This window comes from Passer montanus, unplaced genomic scaffold (genome assembly GCF_014805655.1).
Source record: "Passer montanus isolate IOZ18808 unplaced genomic scaffold, ASM1480565v1 scaffold45, whole genome shotgun sequence".
Lineage (NCBI taxonomy): Eukaryota > Metazoa > Chordata > Aves > Passeriformes > Passeridae > Passer > Passer montanus.
The window spans coordinates 8519632-8539984 of NW_024369373.1; the positions used below are offsets into that span (position 1 = coordinate 8519632).

Genomic DNA, 20353 nt, shown 5'->3' on the forward strand with positions numbered 1-20353 from the left:
AGGTAAAAATGCACTCACAGGTACTCAGAACTCTCAGCATGTAGAGTCTGTGAACCCATGTGGGCTGTCCCTTCTGCAGCACTTCTCTCTTTTTGTGATCAAGGCTTGTTACATATATATCTTGGAGAGATAGGTGGATAAATAAATGGATATCAGAGGATCTCAAATGCATTGATGTATGTAATATATGCATTTTTTATGGCTGATGAGCTTCACCAGAGTTGAGGAACTGACTTTGTTTTTTACAAAACTCTACAGTTACTGATTTTTCACAGAGAACAAAAGTGAATAAACTGGTTTGTGCTTGGTGAAGATTGACATTTCTTCAGTAAATAAGAATGCAAATATAGTAATATGAAGACTATACCACTCACTGTCTAATTTATATGAAAACTTATTGCATAGCTTTGTCTTTTTGCCTACTGAGAATTACACTGTAAATTATATGATGTACTTAATTTAGTTTTAATCTGAGTAACACTTTTTGTTGTGGTTTCAGCAGTCCTCGTTCTGTGTCCATGCAATCCTTATTGCACATAGATTGGTAGTTTACAAGTAAATAATGTGTTACAGGCAAAGAAGTTATTCTAATTTCTTGGCTCTCCTCTTTTTTTTTCTTTAAAGTAGGAGAATGATTACTTTAAATGTGCTTCTTAATCAGTATCAGAATTGTTGTTTTACAGTATGAGAAAACTGTTGTCACTTTGTGGTCAACATTTTTCTTTGAACAGGCAACTGACTTTATGCTCTGCATGTTTCACAGATTTAAAAGAAATCAGGTGGATGATCCCAGTTCTCTACATTAAGAGGTTTTGTATGCGGAAAGAATGGTTTTGTTAGTTGTCAGTTGCTGAGGTTTAGAGTTGTGGATTATTCTGGGATATGCATCTGAATTCCTTTTCTAGTCCCACAAATGTTGCATGCTGCCAACTTTTTGACTTTGGATCTCTAAATTAAGGCCAGTTCCTTTGCTCATCCCACAAACTCTTTCATGTTTTTTAACCGCAGCCTGAGAAAGGCGCCTTGGTTTCAACAGCAGCAGACCAGCATGTGTTTACTTAATTCCTAAGACATGATGACAGTGGTCTCTGTGCCACTAAAAGCTTTTTTCTTTATTATTTTCTGTTGAAGCTGATTTCTAAAAGTTTTTCACATGCCATGTGTTTTATTACAGTGTCTTCTGTATGACCCATGAGCAGCAATGGAAATCAAAGGAACAGCAAATGAAACTGCAAATTGCTAAACTAGAGATGGCTATCAAATCTGATTTAGCAGACAAAAATGCAATCCTTGACAAGATCAAAGTAGAAAGAGGTATTTTTCTGAAAAAATCTAATATTTTCTCAAGATGTGAGGTCATACCTATGTTGAAGTTCAGGAATATTGCCCAGAAAAGTGTAGTTTCTATTGCTGGTGATTTCAAAGCTGCCTTTTAAGTGAACATTTGTACAATATGGTAAGGTTATGACTAGCTATTAAGTACAAAAATTCACCAAATACAGATTATATGCTGAATGAGGCTCATATTTTTTCAGCTGCTGGTTAATACTTACTCTTTATTCAGTGTTTCTTCTCTCCTCTACACTGAAAGCTCTTACAGAAAAGAGGCCCATCTGACATCCCTCAAATTATAAGCCACTATTCTATTTACTGTACTAAGTTACATGAAGCCTTTACGGGCCCTTGGCCTTGTTTAATTGTCTTTCAACTTCATTAATTCAGATTTTTTTAATATTTTCAGTATACACTGATTTTTATTTACAACTATGTATAATCTACTAACAATATTATTTAATATGTGGTTTTCCTGTGCTGTAGGGCAACTTCTCAGTGAATATTTATGACTTTGCAATCTCTTTTTGTATCTCAGCACTGTGTTATATACTGTGGCAATATATAAAGTTTAGGCCAGAAGTAACCTAAATATTTTTAGACTTGATCCTTCAAATGTTTATTTTTTAAAAAGTCTATTTCTGTGAACAATCTAATGGAATGAAGTGGACCAACTTGTTGTGAATAAGTTCTTCTTATGAATATGGCTTCAGTTCACCTTGTGCTTACTATTAAGATTCTGAGTAGCTTCATTGACATCTAATACTAAATTGAACATTTAAACATTTTCTTTGACCACAGCAAGTGTTTGCAAAATTTGTCTGAAGTGATACTAATATAAATAAGGATACCTTAAGCTACATTAATATCAAGGTACAACATACTGGCAGTTGTTACCAAGACCTTGATTATATAATGCTAAATTTAAAATTATATTCAGAGCATGAAAATATCATGGGCTGTACTATTATTTGGTTAAGCTAAATTTGGAAAATTAGGCAATGCTTTCCATCTTCTGTCCTTCCTATGGGCCCAATGTTTAAGTGACAATCTTTGCCTTCCCCAGATTGGCACTTCATAGCTTCTTGGCACTTCATAGCTACTTGTAGTACCACCAGGGCACGACACTTTCAATTGCTGTTTAGTTGCAGCAGTTTGCATAGATGTTCTAACACCCTTCAAGCCCTGTGTGTCTAGGATTTGATTACAGCTTTTTATCATTGCTACTGCAGAAGTATTCCCAGGATCACAGAATGGTTCTGGTTGGAAGGGGTCACAGGGGATCTCGCAGAATTGTAGAACATACTGAGTTGGAAGGTACCCACAAGGATCACCAAAGAATAGCTTCTGGCCCTGCACATTTTGCTCTTGTTTGGATGGAGTTTATTTTGCCTTCCCTCTAAAAATTACCAGTATGTAGCAGAGGGAAATAATGAATAAATGGAATTACTTTAGCGTATAGCTAAATAGGTATTGTGAACAAGTGGTTTGGCCACTTAAACACTATCAAAGGTTTAGGCAAAAACAGGGTTTAATATGACTTTGTGAAAACATGACTTTGCTGAGTTTGTTGGCAAAACTTATTACACAGATTAAAGCATACAAAGGAAGATTACACTAGAAACAATTTGGAATGACTTATACTGAAGTCTGGAATGAAAAGGGGGTAAGTGTGCCATGATATGGATACAAATATAAGGGTGCAAAAGCGTTTACCAGCACTTAATCACTGAGTATTTTAACATTTAAATGTTTACCAAGCAATTCCATAGAATTCACTGCAGTTATAGCAATGACTTGGATGTAGGTGTGAGATAGTAACATTCATACCATAATCAGGTAAAGTGATGTGTGCACCTATTTGTATGTGTGTACAGGTACCCATCAACCTAAGAGGTATCTACCATTAATTCAGTGAATAAATCACATGAAATCCATTTGTGTTTCCCAACAAACCCCAAGGGTTTAGATCTCAAAGACTTTGGAAATGTGTGGGTGGGGATCAGCCCAGGCTTTGCTGTCTGCCATGTCCTTCCAGTGTGGCAGATCTGAGGGTGGGTGAGCCCTGGGAGGTGCCCATGCACAGGGAGGTGCTGGCGCTGCTGCAGCTCTCCAGGAGTGCCCAACGGGGCCTCGCATCTGTGGGGTTTAACACAATTGACTTCACTAAGTCATCACTAAGTTTCCATCCTGGACACAACCCTGCAATGTTGTATCCATTGATGAGGTTTTATTGTACATAATTGTATTCAAAGGGAAACAAGGGAGTAAGATTACCTCAGAGTAAGTTATGTACTAAAGATATTTTACCTTAGAGAATGTTTCTGCTGTGTGACAAGGCTGATTCTTTTTTATATGATATTAGTTAGCTTTGAAACAGAAAATGTTGTATAATTTAGTTGTAAAATTGCTAACTGAATAAGATAGTAGTGGAGCAGGTTTTTTGGTTTTGGTTTTTTTTTTAAAAACTGAGTCGTGTAGAACTGAAAGAGCTGAAATATAAATGAATCGGGAAGTCTAAGAAGTTGTATATATGTTGACAGGTACCAAGTGATTATAATACTTATGTTTTCACAAATATACATAGTTAGAGAATTTCTATTTACTGTATTAATTATTTGTTACTGGAGTTGACATCTTCTCATTGTTTCCTGTGCTGCATAAGCAATACCATTGTTTAAAGACTTTGCGTAATGAATATGGGCCATAACTCTTCAAGTTTTGAACTTTAGTAAGTTTTACTATTCAAGGGGTGTTATAAAGACTGTAAGTTTATTTTTTTATGTAGCATATGGGACAGGAGGTTAAACAAGAAAGGCTATCAGATGATAAGGTGGAGATGGCTGAAGAAATTGGTCATGAGACAGAAGAGCTCTCACATCTGTCAGAGGAGCAGTTAGCTGACCAAATATCAATTACTTCTGGAAATGAGAGAGAAATAACTGAAGAATTGGAACCAGAAGGTGGAATTCATCTTTATGAATAAGTAACTGTATTTTGTTAATAAATCTATGTCTCTTTCCATTTTCTTAAGCATTTCTTACTAGCAGTGGGAGCTGCCTCGTTATGAGAAGCTCCATGACAGAAATTATATTCTGGTGTACTTTATAGCTGAAGCTGGGTAGTGGATATGGTGGTGTTATTTTCTTCCCAAATGGAAACTGTATCATAATTGAATGCAAAAATCTGGTATCTGACCTAGATTCATAAAATATTAAGGGAAACCTGGCTTCTATTTTAAATGTCTTTATATTCTCCCTTAGAACTATGCTGTTCTAAAGACCATTTTAATGAATATGCTCCTTTTGTCTGCAGATAACAGCCAATGCTGCTATTGGAAATCCTTTCAGACAGAGAGAGGGGTAGTATGTCTTATCATATTCGTGACTTAAAGTTGTTAGAGGCAGATTTATTTAAAGATTATAAAAGGCAGGTCATTCTGTTCCACCTCTGAGCTTAAACTGTTTATGATTGAAATAAACCAAGTCCGTGATACCAAGTTTACAGTAAAAGCACAAACAGAATGCTAAAATTTCATGTTCATTTGTTTGCAGCTTCTGCATAAGAATACATTAAAAAAATTGGAAAAATATAATGTTGAATCCCTGTTGTGTTTATACGTAATTTGCTTCAGAGAAGAAAAACTCAAAATGCTCTGAAATAATCCACCTGCATGCAGAACTATTTTTTTTATTTAAAAAAGGGATAAATTATTCTTTATGTGTGCATGGTGTTAAACATGGTCAGAGGAAATCCACAAATTCAGGCCATATTTCTGTATAAAGCTAACAGTTGTTCATACCTCAATTCATCACAGGACTTTTATCATTCCAGTCCTCAACTTTCATCTGGGAAGCACTACTACTTTGTTTTTACAAACCAGAAAAAAATACAGTTTAGGTGACTATAAAGGTTATTGATTTGCAGGGTTAATCTTCTGCAAGGAAGAGAAGATTTGCCTGGCACATATTCTTCATTTGTTAGTAAAGGACCTGTATTGCTCTCAGGTTCCTCAGCAAAACTCAGATGGACTACAGTAAAGGGGTTTAGCCACATTGATTCTTCCAGTGTTTTCCAGATCAAGGTGATAGTGCTTTTGAAGCAATAAAATCTGACAGAAATAACTGTATTATTTCAGGTCCATTATCCAGTAATATTAAACAGCTGAGTCAGAATGTTTATGGCAATTATTTGGCCAGACTAAAAAAATATTTTAAACCTAATGCAGTCTAAGAGTAGCTTTGCTATATCTAACATCAGTTTTCAGTTAAGTTATGTATGTATGGTATCAAATCACTTCAGTGTACTTCTTTTTCTATTATCATTTGTGGCCAAGTGCACTAATCATGTTCTCTTGACTTATTCTTAAAATCAGCAATTAATTACCACAAAGACATATATAAAAAAATAAGACAACATTAATACAAATTTGGAAAATTTTCTTTGAACAGTATTTCAGTAGGATAGATTTAAAAAGAAAAAAAAAACCTCTATTTTTTGATCTAACCTTGAGTGAACAATGTTAAAAAATATAAAACTAGTAAGTAAAATTAATGACAGTGCTTCTAACAGTTAATACTTCTCTGATCTGTCTCAGCCTTCTTTTAAAGGACCAGGACTGTACTGTTAGATCCTATCAGACTTCATGGCTTTTAATGTTCTGCAGTGTGATATCCTAGAGGTAGCTGGATTTTTTTTTTAAATGCTCTTTTCAAGGCTGTGAAACATCCTGCAAAGCAACTAGCAACAAGAAGCAATTCTTTATATGAGAAATATAGCTGTTATTTTTTTAAGCTGTAGAAGAGGTTTAGAAATGCTATCACTCATATATTCTTCAGAAAGATGAAGAAGGTACTTTTGAAGATAGAATCGCATTGTTTATATGTATATTGTTAAAAACAATGTCACCTGTAATTTTGAGAACTAAAATTAGAGCTACTCATCTCTATTAAGTCAAAATATAATACATTTTTTCTGTAATTTTCTAGTCATCATGTATTTCATCACAATTATTTAAGAGCACTTCTGTGAGAACTTTGTGTGCAGATTCATTTCAGGTTAATCAATTTCTACCTTTCTCCGTTGATCTGTTCTTGTGGTAACAAAAATGCATGTTCATGAAAGGTAGATGAAACAATAAAACCTCTGAACTATTAAGACAGCAGCGTATTTGATACAGATTGGATTTTAGAAGTATGCATTGGTTGATATAAATTATTGGGTTAATTATGGAATACAGCATGTCAAAATTGTTACTGAATTTGTATTTTTTTAAGATTAAAAATCACTGCCTTTTATCTTTTGAGATAAATATCCTGCTGGTAATCAAACACTGTAAATAAAACTTGTGATTTTTGGAGATCGTTATGCTAATTATCCCCTAGATCTGAGTTGTATGCCAAACTGTTTAAGCCATTTAAGATCATACTGAGGTTTTTTTGCATGTTGCAAATTAGACAGTTCATGGTTATTTCTTAGATATGTTGATCACAAAGGGTATCTAACAGATTTTCCAGTACTTAACTGTACCACTTGCTTCTTTCTCTTTTCTTCTTGTCTATGATGTATGATTAATCATAGATTACTTCATTTTGTTTCATTTCATTTACAACATTTATGAGCTTCACTTTGTCGGTATGAAATGCTTGTCCCCTTCTTTCCTTTCCAAAGTGGCATAATTAGTGTTAGCATCTTTTTTAACAGGCTACATAAAGTTTAGTGGCTGGATTAAATCAAGTCATTAACATAATGTGCTATACAATTTGCCCCTATCTCTTTTCGTTTCCAGTACATCAAAGTGCCACAGAGTGCCAGTGTAATTGGGCCTTGCTAGCTTGTCAGGTTCAGTCAGGCTGATGGCTGCTGCTTTTACTAAAAAGCTTCCAGGCATGATAATTAATAGAGAAAAGAAGTCTGAGAAATGTAAAAGTTTGGACAGTTCTCTATGAATATTTCATACATTTGAATAATCAGAAGTTAACATTATCAATTTGATGTATAATACATTGATTAAAAGCCTTGTTTCAGATCCTCAAAATAGACATCAAAACTGGGAATTTGCATTTTCTTTGGCATGGTCTTTATATAAAAAAAAAAAATTAAAAAAATCTTTTCTCTTCCATCTCCTCCTCTACACTCCCATATCTATACCAAATCCTTACAGGAAATTATATAGCATTCAGTTTTCACAATAAAATTTACTGCTGTCAACTTCTAAGTTGTCTTAAAATGTGCCATGAGACAAGTACTGGCAAACCAAATTTGTTTGGTAGTGGGTCTCTTTTTTTCTATATTTTTTCTTGCAGATACGTAAGTGCATTCTCTTGCTCTAATAGTAGTTTACTGATAGCAGCCATTACCTGTACTTGTGAGTTAAGGTCTCAAGTTGTAACTAATTCTGACATGAAAATATTTCTTAAACAGCAAAAAAGCAATACCAAGTGCTCATGGTTCTCCTGGTGACGGGCACAAGGTTGTACTAAGGTGAGAAGTTGTAAAGCTTCAAGCTTATGTATAGCAAATCAATAAAAACTATTCCTTTTGCTATGGTTTTTTGGTACAATTACATGAATAGTGTATTTCCAGCTATGTGCTAGCTGTATTCATTAAAAAAGGGAAATTATTTGGATATTGCATTACAGATTTAAATTTTGGCTGATATGATTCCTCTTTACCCTTATTTTCTGTAGGACTTGAATGTCTTTGGTGTACTTCAAGGAGATTTTTGAGTGTTCTCAGCTTGGCTTGTTTTGTGAATATCTAATCTGAATTTAGAGAATTAAATTTCAGGGTTTTAGTATTACCCTGTGTTACTGAGTTGTCTCAATTCTACCATGCCAGAAATACTAATCCTTTGTATTCTCCTACTCCTGTACAGAACTAAACTCTGTTGCTTTGTGTTTTTCTTCTGTAAGAAATTGGGGAATTAAAAGTGCTGCACCACCATACTTAATAAAACAAGAAATAAAATCTATGAAACAGTACCATCTTATCAGAGTATGATAACAGCAACTTGTTAAACTTGGTAGTCAGTACTTTCAAAGACTACTGATTAGTCTAAGATTAAAAAGAACCATTTGCCATTCTCCATCTTTGAGGTGGTTGTTTGCTGGTGGGGGGGTCACTATAATCCAGAAACTGAAGTAAAAGTGAGTTTAAAGTATCCAGGAAATACCTAAGCTGTGTTTTGCAACTGATAAAGTGTGAGATGACAGAATTTTGAGTAGAGACTATGCTGAAATGATGGACTTACAACTTCTATCTACCCCTTGTCAAATACACTTTGAAGTTGTAATTGAAAGCATGTACTGCAAGTCATTCCTTGTGATAGAAGAAATGAAAGAAGAGGGAGAAATAATACCAAATAACACCAAACAGCAGCTTTTAAAATGATTGAAAACTACAGAATCTTAAGTCATTGCCCATTATCTTTTTAGGTAACAAATAAAACTAAGGAGTCGGATTGTGAAATTATGTAGAAGGTCAGATTTAAGGCTGAATGTGTAAGCCCACAGGAAAAGCATCTGCAGGAGTCACTCTCAACCTAGCTGGTATTTTTTTTTTTACAAATGCTCCTCAGTTGCTTCCTGGAGAGACTATTTATCAGACCTTATGGACACAGGAGTAAGTTATGGTGGCTTTGCAAGTAGAATGTATTGTTCTAACTGGAGGTCTAAAAAGCAAAGGATGGAATTTGAAACTGAGTTTTAGTTTGATTGCTTGTGATAAATATCACCAAGCATCATTTTTTCACATTATGCATATTATAAGAATCAAGTTCTGTTCATCTTTGAAGGTCTGCATTGTTCTCACACAATTCTGTAATGACAAGGGGAGGACACAGAATCAAATATTAAGTATTAAAACTTTAGTAAGAAGTCCAACCACATTAAAAATGTGCAGTTTGATGCAGTTTCTCACTACAGATGCACTCCTAGCAAATGAGGATGCTATACTGACACTTCTGCCTTCTTCCCATACGAAGTACTTTTTTCTTAAATGGATTACCTTTCAAATTGATTTGTGAAATTTAATTTATTTTTTAAATCAAGACAGAAATCTGTGGTCTACATGTAGAAAAATACATGCAGAGCTACATTCAAAGACAGAAATCCTATTATATTTGTCTTGAACTAGATTTTTACGTAATACTGCTACTTATTTAATCTTATTTCTGCAACTTCAGTGTACCAAAAATGTACAGATATCTTTTTTCCTTAAGGAATTTTCTGACTTTCATGATTTTTTAACTTAAGAATTATGCTTCCCTTTGAAATGAAAAGTAGTTAAATTTACACAACCTTGGAATTTCTTAATTATGTGACTGGTTGATACCTAGCCAGTTTAGCTAACTGGCTTTGAGATTTGATAGATTTGGTGTTTGGTTTTTATTTTTTCTGATGGATCAATAAAAGATAAGTGATTAAGCATTTGAAAAAGTGAAGTTTTCTCTTTGAGACAGTCTTCAGGAGTAGGTGTACCTTCATTCAGAACAGTAACAATATTCCTTATGAAGTTTTCCCAGCTTCTTGGAGAGAAAATAAAATTCAGAATTATGCAAGTTTGTATCTCACTAATCAAACAGGATCAGATACATTTTTATTTTTGTATTATTCATCCCTAGAAACAGTTTATCTTTAAAATCTTTTAGTTGTGGCTGTGCCACGGGCAAGGTGCAAGGCCAAATCTTTAAAACCAATTCCACTTGAGGAGAAGCACTGAACAATTGTATGGTTTTTCTTCAGAAAGGGTGTGGGATGAGCTGAAGAGAAAGCAAGAACTATGCAAGTGATCAAAAGTTCTATTATGAGCAAAGTGGAACTGTGACTTCATGATCAGATGTAGTTGTCGTGGTGGTGGTGGAAAGCACACTTCCCTCAAGAACTTTCTATGTTCTAAAATGTTTGGTGCTCTATACCTGATTAGAAATTGTCATTTTGGAAAGAAAAAAAGAGTGCATGGTTGATACATTACAGACTTGCATAGAGTCAGTACCTAGTCATTTAATTGGCTCAAGCTGTAGCAAGTAATTAATGCCTTTGAAGACATTAAAGATGAATTTATGCTGGTCTGAAAAATGATGAATTTGGACTCTGCACTAGATAAAAAGGCAGCAACCAGAGTTCCCTTCATTGTCGGAAATAGATATTTTTATTTAGTGTGTTTTTAATTCTAGCAAGAGCAGAGGGGTTTGCATGGAACCTTGTCATGGTGCTGATCTAGGGCGTTACATTCTTCTCCTGGCACATGGCAGAGCAGTGATGCTGAGAGAGGATTTTATGTGCCTTTCCCTTCAGGAGAGCTCTTCAACAAGGAGAGATCTCTGCCCCAGGTCTTAGGGAGAGTCTAAGGTGTTTGCACTTCAATAAACGCCCATCCATGTGGAGAAGGAACAGGGAACATTTCTGTATCCTTCCTGTTCTCACATCCACACCAGTGTGGGGGAAAGGTAAATATAGAAGATGTTATTCCAATTAAAGATGTTATTCCAATTAAACCAAGGGTTTTTTAATCTCAGAAATCAGAAAGGTGAGAAAAGTTGAGATTTCAAATTTGAATGTAATGTCCAATACTTACCCTGATCCTAAACCTTTTTGAGGTAGTTTGGTGATTCTTCCAAGTCTTTGGGTAGCATTAATTACAAAAAGTCAGTATGAAATGGTAGAGAAAGCATTTTGACATAAACTAAGTGTCTTACCCATGTTTTGTGTCCTCACCTGAAAAGAAAGCACTGAACCAATTTCTCTGAGACATTTCTTAAAGCATTTAATATTCTTCAGTGTTTGCCCATTCTCTGTGTTAGGTGAAATTTTGTATTATATTTTGTTTTAAATACTAAATATAAAGACTAATTTTATTCCCATTAAATGGAATTATTTGTGGGAAGCAGTTGACCAGCTATCCATTGTTCACTTGAACAGTACCTAACAAATGAGAAAAGGCTTTAAAAAACAGCTTAGGAATAGATTTAAATAACATATTTCTCTGCATCATAAAAATATAAATGGTTGTTTAAAAATGAATTAATATCTTATCTTGGATGCTACATATATTTTCATACATAATGTGAGTGGTTTTGTATTAACGATGAAATATGACGTGAGCTAATGCTGTTCTTAAACAGTTCTATATTTTTTATTCATAAATATCTTTTTTAATCAGCTTGTGTTCTGCTTTGTATATGTTGTATTCACATCTAATATCAATAAAACTGGGACTCCAAATAGTCTTGACTGTTAAGCTTCAAGATAATTTGTTATTTTTTCTTATAATTTTCTAATAGTATGGCTCAGTCATTTGCTTTGGTTTAAGTAAGAAAGCAGAATACCTGAATTTACCCCATTAGCCTTGAAAAAAGGTAATATTCTTTGCCTACTGTATGCAATTACAAGTGTTAAATATGTCAAACAAATTTTAAGATATGTAAAAGGAACACTTTATAATACAGGATATTGTATTTGGACTTGATTCATAAGCTACTGTCTGTGTACAAACTAGTCTGACATAGCTACTAAATACTTTGGGGTGAACAAAACCACTCAGCATATCCCTTTAAATACAGATGCTAATACATCTGTTCACTGCAAGAAGAAAAGAGTTGTTTCTGAAGTAAAATTAGACAATAGAGCCAATTTCATTTTTTATGCATGTGAATGTAGAGTGCTTGAGGTTATTAGTTGAAACTGAGTAACCTTTCCAGGCTTTCATCTCTTTCTTTTCAAATTTGAATATGAAAAGCATATTCAAGTCAGAGACCATCACTTTAATGACATTTGGCAGTCATTTGATTTATTAGATTTTAGAAAAAAAATTCCTTTTAAATATTTCATCATTCTATGCTAATCCCAGTAATATTGCCAGCTGAAGCCATGTACCTGTATTAGTGGAGACAGAATGGTGTGGAATTTTTTCTGTCATCCTAGTAAAATTTCCATGAATCTACTGAATAATAAAACAACCTTATTGAAATATTCAGATTTGGGTTTTTAGTTAAAGTGTCTTAGGATACATAATAAAAGGAAATGTCTTTTGAAAGGAGGGGGTAAAATTACTTCATCAAATATTGAAAGGACTTGACAGCAATGGAAATTGTTCTATATGATGGATATTTTTACAATAGGATACACCTGCTTTTCAGTTTGATTAATCATAGAATTTGCTTGGGGAAATGTAAGCTATCTCCATAATGAATTAGAATATTGACTTGCAGTTTGAACACTGACTCTAGAAACCTAGTCTTCTGCATCTGATTAATACTTCAAGTGATGTAAGTTTAAAATCAAAAATTGTCAAAATATTTTCACATAGGGGAAATATTTTTAATAAAGATATGAACTTGAAAGAAATGAAAGAAGTAAAAAGAAATTTTTTGACATTTCTATACTCCAACATGTTGTGTTTGCTCTTTGAAGAATGTTGTCTTTGAATGCTCACCTACATACTGCACTTTGGAAACCAGAGTGGCTTTTCTTTCTTCAGTTTACCTAGGGAAGTACTTGTGACTTTCTGTTGAGTCTGACATTCACACTTAAATACAGAAATCTTATTACAATGTGTCTGTACACAATACCATAGACCTTCTGAATAGTGTGAGACAATTTTACAAGGAAAAGAAAAATGTAATTTTACTTAAAAGAGAGTAAGGAAAGGTCTGATGAAGAACAATTGTGTTTAATTTTATGATGTTATTAATTTGAACTCTTTATGTTTGATTTAAATAGTCAAGTTCAGTATATGAAGTTGAATTCCATATAAATGCAGTTGTACTTTACATGCCGAACAATTTTGTGACTGGGTGGATTTTTATTGACTGTGGTATAGTCTGCAGTAGGCACTAACAATTCTCTTCCATTTGGAAAACTTTGGTACCTAGTATTACTGAAACTGTTTCCAGCAGTTCCAGGATCACTTTGCTGTGTAGATAAAAATAATGGCAACTGAAATTAATGGTTCAGATAGCAATAGTACATAAAGATATGATGAATAGAGAATTCAATTTCAGAGTTTTAAGGTAATTATGAAACTTCAGTACATTTCAAGCTGTGATATTTGAAAATAGCATCATGCTTTAGAGACACTGTAGTTCATAAGGGTTTCCAATGTAGTAGTGCTATATTTTATTTTTTCTGTTAATCATAACTTGGCTGTGCAACTTTGCTTGTTCTATTTACTGCTTGGGAATGGATTTTAATGTTTGAACTTCAAAATATCCCAACAAATCAATATTGAAAGGTGGGGTTTGGCCTTAATTGCTTCAGGACTGTATTCTGCAGCATTAGACTAATGTGGTTGTTATTTGTAGAGGTTTGCTTAGATAATTGGGTGTCTAATTTCTACTCAAGATTAGTTTTGCATATAGGGGAAAAAACCTAATGAGTCTGCTTTTTGATAATACCAGCTGAGAAGCCAGTAAGATAATAGTAATGAAATCTGCATGTGTGTTTACTATAGCTTTGCTGCATCTCTTATTCATGTCTAATTAGATTTGAGTATGCTGAATATTTGAGGTTAATTGAATATTTTCTTTAATAAAAACGAGATTTGCATGGGTAGAACTAAATTTACTTTGCGCTTAAAAGGAAACTAATAGTCTTTTAGACTTTTGCATGGAGAAAATCAGAGTAAGTCCATAAGTAATCTAAAAAAATCACTAATTCTTATAATAAATAAAGCATTTAATATTATCTATAACTGGAACAGATTGACTGTTTTAAAAACATCTTAACTGTTACAGAAGGTTTCATGAGATTCATTGCTTTAAAAACATTTGAAGTTTTTCCCATACCTCTTGTACATTCTTCACTGTCATTGTTTGGCATGTGAGATAGAGAAAATTAACAGAACGTTGTTGAAAAACAATATAGTAGAGTTCAGTAATCTGGCCCATGAATTTCCATTTTCACAGGGGGCTCAAGCATGTAACTTGGCATTTATTGGGTTTTTTCAATTACGACTCTTTCACTGAGAATGGTTAGAAGATTATTTTCTTTCTTCCAGAGTCTTGGAATAGAAACTTGGATGGGGGAGTTTAGACAGTAAGTTTAGACAGTTTAGGATCATGGTGCAAACCTCTTGATTGCCCATGACATTGTGTGGTACCTCCTGATGACCATGGTGACTGAGAGGAGCTGTTTTGTGTTTGGTACCACTAAAAAGAGTTATTAGAATACCCAAGAATGCTTCCAAACACTACAGGCCCATACATTCAAAGAACAGTGAAACCTGCCAAATTATACTGTGGTCCTAGAGAACAGACAGCAGAAATAGAAGAAAAACTAATGAAACCTGGCAAAGGTTTTATGTGATACCTAATTGGGAAGCAAAACCTTTTCTCTGTCAGAAACATGACTATTTGAACAACTTGAAGTACAAGTGGAAGTAGAGAGGAGAGGTGTGGGGAAGATGGGATGCAATTTTTATTAAAAGTAAACTTCTGAAGATCACTGTTCTAAAAGTGGATTTCTCAAATGTTAAGGCTTTGCATCAGGAAACATTGTTATAATTCTGTGTGTTTATTCCTTTTCTACAATAAGCTCAAGACAGTGGAGCCTTTTTTTCTTCATTTGATGAAAATCTGCTTCATCATGTAGTTGCTCAGTTGTATTGGAATGTGAACTATGAAAAAACTGAACTATAGCAGAACAGCAATATTTTGAATTGCAGAGATTTCTAACAAGGTTCCAGCGTCATTGTAATCTTCAGCTTTTAGTGCTTCTTTAGGACAAACTTTAAAATTACAATTTTAGAGGCAAACTATCACAAGTTAATTTTGAATTATTTTTGCAATTAATTGGATAGATATATGAGATGTTCCATGCCTTGCAGTAATGTTAATATTTCTGAGTTCAGGCAGTACTAAGGGGTGCTATGAAAACATGTTATTCATCAGGATCTAAAAATATATTTTCACTCTGGTTAATCATTTTCTCCAGACTTGAATGAAGTTCTTGTGCCAAATGTATTACTTATTACTCTGAATTTTTCCATTGAGGGAAATGAGATTGAACTCTTTAGGTTTGTTAATAATTTGCATTTAAAATTGTTTTAGGTACAGTATTAGTAAACTTAGGAAATTCCATTTGCGATGCTTATGGGAAAGGGAAGGATCTGTTGATGTGGCATTTCCTTTGAAGTTCTCTGGCTGTCCATCTGTCTCCCTGCTGCCTCCCCATCACTTCCTGTGGTGGCCTTAGGAGCACTTGGCCACGAGAGTAGCACATGTGGAAAGTCATCCACATGTCCAAAAGAACAGCAGATGACAATAACAGCTTCTTAAAACCTAAGAAAGTAAGAAATTGTGAGTGGAAACTAGGAATTCAGAGTGCCAATGCTTTGCTTTCTGTTAGTAGAAAAGAAGGTGGCAAATTGCAGATTCCTTTGGTGGAATGACTTAGCAACTCGGGCACTGGACTGGCTCTTTGTGCTCGTAACCCATTCCTAACATCACTTCTGCTGCCCCTGTATGGGCTGGGGAACAGCTTTGGGGAAAACTGAAAAATCTGTAGCTCTGGGAAAGGCGCTTCCTAGGACTAATAGAGATGTGTCCTTCAATAAATCTCTCTACAAGGAATTTAGGCCTTCCTATGTCCTCATATTGCTGTATTCCAATATCTCACTCTATAGCAGAGTTGATACTTTCTGTTTATACAAGTAAGTTTATTTTGGTTAGCAAAAGACAGTGTGAGATACGTTAAAGATTTCTGTCTGCACAGGAGAAGAGGAAACCTTACTGTAAGGTGGAGAGTCAAAAAGAATTGTTGTGAGTACAGCGGCAGAGTAACTAGAAAAAAAGTGAGTATTAAAAATGTTGGAGTTTAATGACAGACTAAATTCTAGCTCTACCTTCTCCCCTCAAAAACAGATGAAAACTCTTCTGAAAATCGTTTGATTCTTAGGGGGCTGTATTCATTCTAGGTCTATCTTAGCAAAACCCTTCCAGTTTCATTTCTTTATTTATTTTTTTTTTTAAATCCTGTAGCACCTTTTCAGTTTTTATAATATTTCACAGTAGTTTGCTGTTATTTGCAGACTGATAACATTTGCAGGCAAGCAGCTACTTTCTCTAATACAAGATGCGCAAAAACTTCTTAAAGAATTTCTTAAAACCCTGCTTCTCATTCTTCTAGTATGTTTTCCAAACCAAGGCTAACTTTCACTCTAGGTCATATTAATAGTACAAAAATTAAAAGCTGATCCTTGTGTTTGTATTTTAAATTAAAACAATGAAAAGCTTTCAGAGCACTCACTCACACTCCCCAGGCTGTGGATTTTCTCCAGTCCATTGGTCTAGAGGTTTCTCTTATTGAAATATTGTGGCAGGAAAGGAGGATTAAATTACTGAGGCTGTCAAAAAGGACAAGCACTCTGCCATACATTATCATTATCACTGGCTTCCTCAGTGGAAGAAAATGCAGTAAATCACTTCAAATACAAAGCAATAAAGACCACTGGCTTTTAAAATCATGAGTGCTATTGCCATTAACAGAAAGTGACAGCTATGTGGCATGCTTAGATGCTGCTTGTATCTTTTTTGACAGTGTGCACATAAACCTGCCAGTGACACACCATTAGATCACATGACCTTTCAAATTTGGTTCTAGCATTGTTGCTTTCCCTCAGAAAAAAAGAAAGAAATGTTTATTTTTCTTTGTTCTTTTCCTCATGCTCGTCTAAAAGGTGAAAAACGTTTGATACTAATAGTAATTCTGATTTGCTTTGCAGTGATAAATGTGGTTAAGGCAGATAATTGTGCAGAAAGAGGTCTCAGGTCTGTTCTAAAGCCAGATCTACACATTGGCAGGTACACATTAGTGCTGGAAAACTCTGTTATAGGTCTTAGTAAATTATGCTTGTGGTTCACCTCGTGGTTTGTCTCTTTTGAGGAGGTTGAACTAAAGAGTTAATACCTAACTAACTAACAAGAAAAAAATTTGTTTCAGCTAGAAATTATGGCTGCATTCTGATGGGACAATTGCTTTTATTTCTTTCTAGTGTAGGTTCCTTTGGCATGGAATACTGCAACCTCACCTAATGCTGGTTTAGTGCTGTGGTTTGGGGTTTGGTTTGGGAGTTTGTTTGGTTGGTTGGTTTGTTTGTTTTTAACAAATCTGTTCCACAAAACATAGAATCTATCACCAGTATTCTATCACTAATGAGTCTGAAAAACACATATCTTCCCAGTGTAGTGTAGTACATTTGTTGCTTTCTGAATTCAGGATACTACTAAGAGTCTAAGAGGTGCAGAAAGTGTTCCTTGGCCCTAGAATTTCCAGAAATAAATAAATAGGTAGGTAGGTAGATAGATAGATAGATATAGATAGATAGGCAGCTATTATGTAAATACATATGAGAAGGAATATAAATTATTCTTGTCCAATTTCATAATAATAATAAATTTGTTCACATTAATTTTTTTTATTGTTATAGTATTTACATTATTTATACAGAATGAATGACATCCTTTGATTACATTTTCTCTTGAAGGTCTATCATTAAAATGGAATAATCACTAATTTAAAGACATTTGATTTCTGGAGGAATAGGATACGTGCCGATTGTATTTGACATGTTGGAGTTACTTGTAAATCTTTTAAATATGTATTTATTCACAAATCACTGATTCACTCCACAGTAAGGAGGAGTGATCTCTCTTCATTTCATTTCTAGATCTGAGTTTCATGTCTTGGCTAAAAAACAGGTTTTACTGGAATGGAGCAGGGAACACCATGAAATGATTACTTGTTGGGATGGAAATATCATACCAAAACAATTCTTAGGTTTGGAGTTTAAAAAAAATACTTCACTTAATAAGCAAGCAGATGACTAACTCTACCATATAGAATAGGAAAGTGGATAATGTTTTACTAAAATTTGATAATACTGAGGATAAAATACTCTCTTTTTTTCCCAAGGGATAAATTAAGCAAATGAAAATAGCTAGTTGGTGAGCTGCAATTTCTCCTATAAATACTTGGATATTTTTAATAATTATTTTACAAGCCTAAGGTGAAAGTCAGGTAAGATTACAGCAGTGAGCTTTTTCTCTGAAGAGGATTCATCTTCTATGTGTTGCTGCCATGGTACTGTCTGTGTTTGTAGGTGGGTTGTTCTCTGCACTCACTGATGTGCCTGCCTTGGCTCCTGGTGAAATTTCAGTTCTGCATTGACTAAATAGGAAGACAGGAAGTTCATCAGTAGTCCAGCTCCCCACTTGATCCTCGCAAGAAGACCACCAAGAAAGAAAATTTATGGAAAGATTGTGCCCATACACCAAAAGTTTCCAACCCTGTGCATTTTAAACCTGGCCTAGTTATATCTTCCACACGTGTTTTCTATCACAAGCCTTACAAACTAGTATCAGAGCTTTTTCAGCTGAAACAGGAACTGAACTCAACTAATGCTTTAAAGCTCAGGAAACCAAATTATCAAGGATATAAATATCATTGAAAATTGCCTGCAGATGGTTTAGCCTGTCACTTTATTGGTGTTTGTGCTAGACCAAATTATAGCAGCATAGGCAGTGTATTATGTTTATTAGGTAGGGTATTAATTTATTTTTTTCCTGTCACAATGAATGTTGCTGGAAATGATACTCATAATGATTGGATCCATATTAGAACATAAATAAATGGATAAATCACATGCTATTTTTGTCTTCTAAGAGAAGAATCACTTTAATGAATAGCTCTTAAAAAAAGATATATTATTATAATACATAAAATTCTTGCTAAGCCAAAGTTGCAACTATAGGCTAATTCTGTAGTTGAAACTGAACCAGTTTGACCTTGGAAAGAATGCATTTCACAGCTGTATGTCCTTTTAGTTTGTGCTTACAAATAAATAAATGTTAGTTGCCATGGAATTTATATGGAAAATACATATTTTTTAGAGTCCTATTTAGGTTGGAGAAGAACTTTCAGGTCATCGAGTTCAACTGTTAACCCAGCAATGCACTTTTAAATATCTCCAGGGATAGTGGCTCCACCAGTTCCCTGAGCAGCCTCTTCCAGGGCTTGACAACTCTTTCAGTGAATGATTTTTTCTTAATATCCAGTCTAAAATTTGTTTGAAGTGGAATTCACTTCATGCGTGTAAGATTTCAAAATAATGATAGTTCTCTCCTTTCAATTTCATTTATTGATAATGGAATAATTTTAGAAGTTTATTAGAAGTGTTGATTTTGGTTCCACATTTGAATTAATGGCTTTAGTTGCAGAAAATGCAAAAATAATCAGTGTGAAAAAAATAAAGAAAAATATGCTGTTAAATAGAATTATGTAAAATGTAAAATACATAAGCATGAGGTAGTAGGAGACTAGGAAGACTGTTTGAAATCCTTTTTAGGGTCTAATTGTTGCAAACAACAAAGATGGTTCTTTTCTTTTGACAAGCATATTTTCTTTATGTTTTCAGACAGTTGTTATCTCTATCATAAATATGGAGATTTTGTCAGAATACTTGCTTTAATTATACCTGTATTGTGTGACATGGGTAGCCTTTTTGTTTTGTTTCTTCTTCTGTATAATGGGGATTCAAATTCCTTATTAATTTTAGGAAGATATACTTGCTAATATTTGTAAAATATTAGCAAGTATATTCGGAATAAACAATGGATACAGAATTATTGTTTCAGCATCTGAAGTCCATCATTATCTATTTACATGTTCAAGTCTCTTAATCAGTTAACAGGACACATTTCTTGCCATCCATGTAACTTTTTGTAACTGTGTCATAGTTGGTGTTTTTTCTTCCACTGCTGCCTTTCAGCATTTTAAGAGTGTAGAAATTTCAGTCGTGTAGTGAACCTTCCCTGATTCCTCATGGCAGACTGTAGCTGAAGTGCTGAGACCTGGAGGTAGAGTCTGTGCTCTTCTGACAAGTGTCAGGAGAGACATGTGTGAGGAATGGAGGAATCCATTCTTCTAACAGTCACCCTGCTGTGATTACAAGAGTGAACAGCTTTATGCAAGAGGTTTCCAGGCTGATCCTGACAGGTGCATCATTTCTTGGTGGGAAATGATTG

The 20353-nt window shown here is 34.3% G+C and overlaps 1 long non-coding RNA gene across 6 annotated transcripts in view; it reads left to right on the forward strand.

Annotated features, from left to right (window-relative positions):
• LOC120507997 overlaps nt 1-20353 on the forward strand; it is a 37572-nt gene that overhangs the window by 11440 nt on the left and 5779 nt on the right. For all 6 annotated transcript variants that reach the window (XR_005628892.1, XR_005628890.1, XR_005628893.1 and 3 more), the window contains exon 3: nt 1175-1314. This is a non-coding gene — a long non-coding RNA (uncharacterized LOC120507997). The remainder of the gene's footprint in view (nt 1-1174; nt 1315-20353) is intronic.